General features: G+C 40.2%; 1 pseudogene; it reads right to left on the reverse strand.

Moving 5' to 3' along the window:
- Nucleotides 1–3,048: 3,048 nt before the first annotated feature.
- On the reverse strand, nt 3,049–3,484 carry LOC105886368 (annotated as a pseudogene).
- Between the last annotated feature and the right edge of the window lie 5,522 nt (nt 3,485–9,006).

The following is a 9,006-nucleotide window of genomic DNA, read 5'->3' on the forward strand; positions in this document are numbered from 1 at the left end:
GGTCTTCATGAGGCATCCCACCTAGTCAACTCTAAACCTACTTCACATCAACAAAGCAAAATGAAAACAATAGATAAGAATAAGAAGAAACTGAAGAGAATTGAGGTAAATCCTCATTTAAACCTCCACGACTGCAAATAGAGGAAATCGGAGAAAATCAGATAATCACCATACTTGTCATGTACCGATGTGCTGTTTTTCATATAGTTCCTTTAATATCTATACAGATTTTCCAGAGTAGATCTTGTTCTCTTGTTTATAGCTGAGGAAGCAGCAGCCACAGGGCCAAGAAAGCCAAGTGGTGAGGTCTGGACCAAGGGCCATCGGCCTTTGCACACGACACTCTTTCCCTCTACTCTTTCCCTCACTCTTTCCCCCAAATCTTGTCTGGGGAGAGAGCCTTTCCTTCACTACTGAGCATCAGAAGGGCCTGGCGTATCTGCTGGACATGAGAACACAGCTATTCTTCTAGCAGTCTAGGTACAAAATGAACCACGACTAGTACACAGCGCTGGTCAACCTACACTGGGTTCCAACATCTACAATGGTTTCATTGACTTATCCCTTCAAAAGCTTCTGCTCACCATACCCCTGAGTGGATCCCATCTCTTTCTCCCTGCTCACATTTCTGGGAGGAAAACCTTAGTGATACCTACCCTGTGAAAAGGCAGGAATTTTTTTACTTTATTAAGTAGCAAAAAAGAACATAAGCTCCTTGACTGCGAGGGCCTGTTTACTGATCCTAGTATCTGTCCCTGGGTTTACCATCAGGTTTGGTGGTCTTAACATTCCTGCGTTTTCTGAACTCAATCATTGCATCATATTAGCACAACAGAAGATGCATACCTAGAACATACTAGCTTAGCTCTCCGTAGAAATGCTTTGTAAGGATTTGCCATCTGTTCTTTAGCGACTACAGGAAAAATAACTTGTGAGGCGGCGCACCAGCCCCATATACTGAGGGTGGTGGGTTCAAACCTGGCCCCAGCCAAACTGTAACAAAAAATAGCTGGGCATTGTGGTGGGTGCCTGTAGTCCCAGCTACTAGGGAAGCTGAGGCAAGAGAATCACCTAAGCCTAAGAGCTGGAGGTTGCTGTGAGCTGTGACAGCACAGCACTCTACCAAGGGCAACAAAATGAGACTGTCTCTAAAAAAAGAAAAGAGGTTAGAGCACTGGCCACCTACACCAGGACTGGTGGGTTCAAACCTGGCCCAGGCCTGCTAAAAACAACAATGACAACTACAACAAAAAAACTAGATGGGCATTGTGGCAGGCGCCTGTAGTCCCAGGTACTTGGGAGGCTGAGGCAAGAAAATCACTTAAGCCCAAGAGTTTGAGGTTGCTGTGAGCTGTGACGCCATGGTACTCTGAAGGGTGTAGTGAGGCTGTATCTCAAAAAAAAAAAAAAAGAAAAGAAAGAAAGAGAAAGAAAAGTCACTTGTGGATAAAAGTCATTTCTCCAACCTCCAGACATTTAACCAATGTCTGTGGTTAAAGATATTACCATTTATGCTACTGCCGTGATTAACATCGATACAATTAATTATTTGGCTAAACTTATCTTACATGCTTCCTTATGTTACACCATGTTACACCATGTTTCTTTTTTTTTGCTCCAGCATCTAAGAACTTCCAAGTTTAAACTAATTTTAGTTTAATTCATTTATTTATTCAGTGAACATTTATAGAAAATAAGTCATTTGATTATCTTATCCTAATCTCAAAATAATTTTAATTTCCTTTTTATCTTTGCAGTAACTGCTAATCTATTATTTATTTATTATAACATATTTTGTCACATGTATCTTTTGGAAGTAATCAGGAGAATATAAATATATGTAATAAATAAGCAACTGAAACAGTTTTATTATAAAAATGATAGGATGTGACACATAGTATAGCATAGGAACTAAACACACAGGGCCTAAAATCACACAGACCAGACCCTGGACTCGACTCTCAGTTCTGTCCCAGCTGCAGTACAAACTGAGACAAAGTATGCCTTCTGAGCCTCAGTTTCCTCACCTGTAAAATGGGGCCAAGAATTCCCATGTGAGATGTTTATGTAGATTAAACAAGATAATGGATAGCACAGCCTGGCACATAATTAGTGTTCAATAGTCTCTACTTTATTAAAGCAAGTAAATATACAAGAAGTAGATTCAGTCCCTGAAAACTGTCTCTGCAGTGTGCTGAGCTCGGTTTCCATGGAAATTAAAGGGACACTTTTAAAACCTCAAAATTTAAATTAATTTTAAATTGTTTCCTTTTGGTCTTCTCCAAGATTCTCAGCCACATTCCATTGCCCCTTGTTGTGGAGCCTTCTTGTCTAATTGTAAACTAAATTCTGGCTTGTTAGCAGGAAAGATTTTTCTCAGGCTCTATTTTATAAACAATAGCAGAGGCATCGCAGATGCTTTGAAAACTCAGAGGGCTCTCCCAGTCTCAGGGTGGGTATTTTTTTTTTGGTTTTTGTTTTTTCTTCTTCTTTTTGGTTTTTTAAGATCCCACAAATGACTCTGGCTTTAAAAGTTGTGTATTTGCTGTCCACAAGCACAGCGCTTTAAGCCTTCCTCCTCTGTAGCTGTACACATCACACTGTCTTCTGATTGTTTATTTCCACATTCACCTCACTCCATAGTAGGTTCCTTGAGGGCTGGCAGTGAATCTATTTTATTCTCCATTCATCCCCTGTTCCTAGCCCAGTGGAATGTATCTATAAATGTTCAATAAATCTTGAATCAATGAATAAACCAGTCAATTAATGAAAAGCCACATGAAGGCATAGACCATATCTAATGCATTTTGTCATCTTCTGTAGCATTTATCATTATGAATGAAAGAATAAATATCATTTAGCTGAGTATCTTTGAGGTACAAGAACTTCTTAAATAAATACAAGGTAGACATGATGTGTTCACCTGAAGCCCCCAAACAATAACTTTTTAAAATCTAAGTCTATTTTTAGAGAATTTTCTTTTTTCTTTCTTTTTTTTTTTTTTACGGTGAAAAGTTATATATTTAGAGTTAGCCAGCTAGACTTGATTTAGATGATCCCAATTTTGTTGGCAACATCCAAAGCATCATAATCAGGAGCCAGTCGATCAGGGTGTTGACCTTGGCCACATCAATGTCACAGAGCTTCTTCACAGCCTGTTTGATCTGGTGCTTGTTGGCTTTGACATCCACAGTGAACACCAATGTGTTGTCTTCTATCTTCTTCATGACAGACTCAGTGGTCAGGGGGAACTTGATGATGGCATAGCGGTCAAGCTTGTTTCTCCTGGGGGCACTTTTCCGAGGATGTTTGGGCTGCCTCTGGAACCTCAGAGTCTTTGGCTGCGGGAAGTTGGGTGATGAGCGGATCTTCATTTTTTGTGGCTGTGGATGCCTTTTAGCACTGCCTTCTTGACCTTCAATGCCTTTGCTTTGACTTCGGCTTTGGGAGGGGCAGGAGCTTCCTTCTTGGCTTTCGGCGCCATCTTGTGAAAAGCTATTTTTAGAGAATTTTCATAGTCATGCCCAGTTTTAGAAATGGACTATTTCCTCTGCGACAATTTTTACCAAAATTCTCAAACATTATTATTAATAAAAAATTACTAAGTTCCTACAGGTTTCTGGTGTGAAGTCTTGGTGTTGTGGTTTTCCTTATTGATAGGTGAGGCTTGGGCAGAGAGGAGTGATGGGGCACCTTCCCAAGATGAGAAAGAGTCTAGGAAGCCCCAGCCCAAGCCTGGCTTGGGTTCTCCCAAAGCCTCAGGCACGGCTGGGAGACTAGGAAAGGAGGCCTGCCAGGAGTTCATACACTAAAGAACCCAGGAGACTCCTAAGTAATAACTCTTCCAGAATCAAAGGCTCTAAGCCAAGGTAGAGCTGAGGGGTGGTTCTGCGTACGTCCATTTGTACACTGATTCACGGTCAAGTGCCCTCCTTTATGCACCATCCTGGTTCACACTTGAACCTCAGCCCCTTTCCTGGATTTCCACATATCTCTACATCTTTAAAACCCACCTTCATAGAGCCTTTCTTTGTATGGAATGCTTAATACAATTGGGGAAGTCCAGACTTCCATCAAGGAAATTGGCACCCTCCTCTCTCTCTCTTCTTTCCAGGAAAAAAAAAAGAAAAAGAAAAAGAAAAATCCAAATACTTTCATTAACCTCTGCAGAGAAATATCCCAACCCCTTTTATTCTACCTTCTCTTTTAGTCTCTGTCCTGCTGCTTGTATTTCCACAACCGAGTAACTCAAGATTTTATTCTCTAAAGAAAGGCCTTTCCTTCCTTGAGAAGAATCTCGTTTAAAGAATTATTTTTGCCACCTGAACACATATTTGTAGTTGTTTCTCAGTATCGGTATTACCTGTATTCACAAAAAACTCTTGAATTTTAGCTGGGTATATGGACACCCCTAAAAAAGACTGTCTTTTCAGCCTCTCTTGCAGCGAGGTGTAGCTGCAGAAGATGACCAAGATGATGTGAGCAACTTACTACCCATGGCACATGCCCTGTGCTTTGGCTTTTGCCTCCTGCCATCCTATTGGATGATGGGTAGATATGATGGTGAAGGCTGGGGCGGCCATCTTGGACCAGACATGGGCATTGTGCGTTGAGAATAACACAGCAACGAGATAAAAGGAGCCTAGGGCCTCCACACCGTGGAGCTGCTATTTCATGCCTGGACTACTTCTACTCAAACTATCACGTGAGAAAGAAACAGACTCTTCCTTTGTTTAAGCTACTTTTATTTGGGTTCTTGGTGACAGCTCACTGAAACTGTCCTCCATCTAATACACATCTTTTTCCAGATATCGGCCAACAGCAGCATCAATAGCTGTGTGACAGGCATTCTAATCAGATTATCATTAGAGTGAGCCCTGCTCATTTCTCTTGCTTTTTTGTTTCCTTCTTTTATGTAGAATCATTTCTGCAGACTCTTATCAAGTCAACAGACCTCTACTGTTTCAGGTTATAAATTAACAATTTTAGCATTTTGTATGTGAAGAGATTTTTTTCAATGAATTCCAATTAATATTGCATGTTCCTGAATTTGCCTTTAGTTTACATTTAAATTCAGTTTAAAATTCCTAGGTAAGGCTCAGCAACCATTGCTCAGTGGTTAGGGCACCAGCCACATAACACTGGGGCTGGCAGCTTTGGGCTCAGACCTGCTAAACAACAATGACAACTACAACAGAAAAAATAGCCAGCGTGTGGCAGGCACCTTAGTCCCAGCTACTTGGGAGGCTGAGGCAAGAGGATCACTTAAGCCCAAGAGTTTGAGGTTGCTGCAAGCTGTGACACCACAGCACTTTACCAAGGGGTGACAAAGTAAGACTCTGTCTCAAAAAAAAAAAAAAATTTTTTTTTCTATTTAAAGTCCATTAAGCTTGTAACTTTTCAAAAGTGTTTTTAGCATTAAATCTTCAAACATCAGACAAAGTCTGTTTTCTTAAAACCCCACGAAATCACCAATCCATCAAATTCAAGAAATCAATTTTTCTCAGATTTCGTTCAGTTCATTTGGAACAAATAAAACTTTATATACAGCCGGAAGCCCTGTATGTGCCCCTCCCTGATCCCATTTTCCTTCCTTCTGCCCTAAATGTAGCCACTATTGTGAGCTTTGGGTGTTATCAGTCCTACATATATTTCTACATTTTTGCTATATGCTATCCCTACTCACAAGCCATTTTCAGTACTCTTCTGTGTTTACAAATTTTAAATAAATAAATTTTGCGAATATCATTCTTCAATTTTCTTTTTCATCCAATGTTAGCTTCTAGTTCATTAATTTTAATCCTGTTTTACAATTATTTTGCAAACTGTGCATTGTCCCATTAATAAACACTGAGTTTGTTTTCACTGTTTCAATCAACATCCTGACATCTAGCTCCAGGTGCAAAAGTTCAAATGTTTTCTAGAATGTGTGCTAAAACTAAAATTGTAATGGTAGCATATGCACGTTTTTAACTTTAATAAGTTTTTCTTTTTTTTTTGAGACAGAGCCTCAAGCTATCCCCCCTGGGTAGAGTGCCGTGGCTTCACAGCTCACAGCAACCTCCAACTCCTGGGCTCAAACGGGTCTCCTGCCTCAGCCTCCCAAGTAGCTGGGACCACAGGTGCCTACCACAACGCCTGGCTATTTTTTGGTTGCAGCCATCGTTGTTTGGCGGGCCCAGGCTGGATTTGAACCTGCCACCTTAGGTGTATGTGGCTGGCACCTTAGCCACTTGTGCCACAGGTGTCGAGCCAATAATTTTTTCTTAATTGCATTCCATACTTGTTCTACCAATTTACACTCTCAGTCCTTTATATTTTCACTGAAATATGACATTGTCAGATTTTTTACTTTTTTGCCAATATAATGGGTATGCAATCTCATTGTCATTTGAACTGACATTTCTTTGATTACCAGTTAGGTTTATTTCCCATTCAGATTTCCTACGATGATCTGCCTATTTGTTTATTTTACTTCTGGTTTGCTTAGCTATTCTGCTAATTTGTAGCTATTCTTTATATTTTGAGGATCTTAAATCTTTTTTAGTTGCCTGCATTGCAAATATATTCGCCCAGTCTGTGGACTGTCTTTTAGTTTTAATGTACATAATTTAAATGTGTTAATGTTAACTCTATGAATTGTGCTTTTTGTCTTCTGATGAAGAATCCTTTCCTACCTGAAATCATAAAAACATTCTCCTGCAATTTAAAGCCACTAATTTTAAAGTTTTTCTTTTCAAATATAGGTTTTTAATCTGTAGAGAAGTACATATGAAAATAAGTTTATATGTACTAATTCTAGGAATACTAAATCATGGGTTTTATGATAATACTATCACAGCATTATAATAGTACTATAATACTATTATAGTATAACTTTATACTAAATTATGAGTTTTATGAATTATGAGCTTTATGACATTTCAGGGATTAGTGAAGGAAAACAAAAAAAAAGTGATCAAATTATAAAAAAGAAGAGATAGCATGCAAAAGTATCCATAAAAATATCAGAAATAGTTACAAGAATTCTGTTACATATGGGGTGGGGTTTCTTCTCTGTCAATCTTTAAGACCTTTCAGGACCCTTTCATTCACTTGTCACGCAATGTGTGAGCCTTGGCTCATGTGTTAAAGTCAGCTTATGCACCTCTCCAGAGCTGCTCTTCCTCACATCCTCTCCAGCCCTGGCCACTTGCCTTTCTCCCCAGGCTGGCGCAGGCCCAGAGATGGCTCACATCCATCCCAGCTGCTGCCACCATCACCTCATATCCTAACACCTCCAATTTCCTCAGCCTCCTCAGGGATGAGGCCTGAGCTTGGCCATGGAGCTGCAGTGAGCTCTTTCCTCCCTGATAAAATAAAAAGCCTCATGAGAAGAAATTTTCTTCTGCCTTAAAAGCCCCTTTCCTTTCCCCTTCAAATGTGTTATGTGAGAACCTGAGGCTCGGGCCTTCAGCCACCATCCTGAAACCGTGAGCAGTCTGTAGACGGCAGAGCTGAAAGGCAGAGGGAGCCCAGACACTTGATGACACCTCTGAACCCCTGAACCAATCCCGGAACAATCTCCAGAATTACTGTCTTCTGAGATACTTGAATATCATCACTGTTAGGCCAGTATTGGGGACGCTGAGGTTTGCAGCCAGACTTTCCCTGAATAACAGTGATATCTTCTGCATGACTTTGGTAATGAAGGTCACACAGGTAGACGAGAGCAGTGGAGAGATCCTTGGACAGAACTTAGAAAAATGCCAATGTCAAAAGGATGGATAGAGAAAAGAGGAGTTTTTACGCCAAGGAGCGTGAGAAGGACCAGCCCAGGAGATGTTAACAACCCCCTATCAGAAAGGTAACAGTAGTCGTGGAAATAAAGAAAAGACTGGGGTGGTGCCTGTGGCTCAGAGGGATAGGGCGCTGGCCCCATATACCAGAGGTGGCAGGTTCAAACCCAGCCCCTGGCAAAAAAAAAAAAAAAAAAGAAAGAAAAGACTACAGGGAAATAAATTAAAAGAAATATAACTCTGAAAATAGTATGATATTATAATGACAGAAACCCGTCATTATGTGTTTGTCCAAAACCCACAGACAGGACAACACCAACGTAAACTGTGGGCTCTGACTGGTAACAAATGCACGGCTCTGGTGGGGGATGTTGATGATATCATGCATGTGTAGGGGAAGGGGCGTGCGGGAAATCTCTACGTTCTTTTCAATGTTGCTGTGAACCTAAAACTGCTCTAGAAAATAAGCCCCTTAAAAACAAAAGAATGGAACTCAAACCATCCATTTAGCTCTTTAATTGCAAATCCCTTCAAACGTTTGACCAAAGACAAGACGAAAAAACAGGAACCATAGGTTTTTATGTAAACAAAGATTTTTAAATTTCTCCGACCTTCATTCTTTGTTTCACTCCATTACCCCAATCAAGAATTAACGTGGAGTCATTTGTTGACAGATAAAGTGAGTATCTTCAAATTCCTATGGGTTTGGGTCATGAAATTCAATTGGCCCTAGAGAAATAATTGCTTGTCAGCATGAAGCTCGGCTGATGAATAATTTTGACAACACCGTGCACCAAATTAGTGAACTGTCCAACTTCAAATTACTCTACTAGCTACTGTTTTTGCCAAGTGTTTGTGAATGGACATGATAAGCTATCCCTCTCCCTCCACTTAGAATAAATATTTGTAGACTCCCTGACATTGCATTATCCATATAATGCACTTATTCTCTCATTGTGCTGTTGATAACTTAAGGGCATAATACTCTGCTGGACCACAGCATACAAAATGAAGTCAGGGAATGCTTTGTGTGAGATAATAGTGCAATTTTAGAAATGTTCGAGGTAAACTAATTTAGCACAAGGAAGAGGAGAGGGCATGGGAAAGAACTCTGAAGTCAGACAGAGTTGGTATTGAATTTTGGCCCCACCACTTAGAAACTGTGAGAAATTAAACAAGTTTCTTCTCCTATCTCAGTTTCAGCTTTCCATCTGCCAGATGCGAATAA

This window comes from Otolemur garnettii, unplaced genomic scaffold (genome assembly GCF_000181295.1).
Source record: "Otolemur garnettii isolate 467f Iridium unplaced genomic scaffold, OtoGar3 scaffold00007, whole genome shotgun sequence".
NCBI classification, from domain to species: Eukaryota; Metazoa; Chordata; class Mammalia; order Primates; family Galagidae; genus Otolemur; species Otolemur garnettii.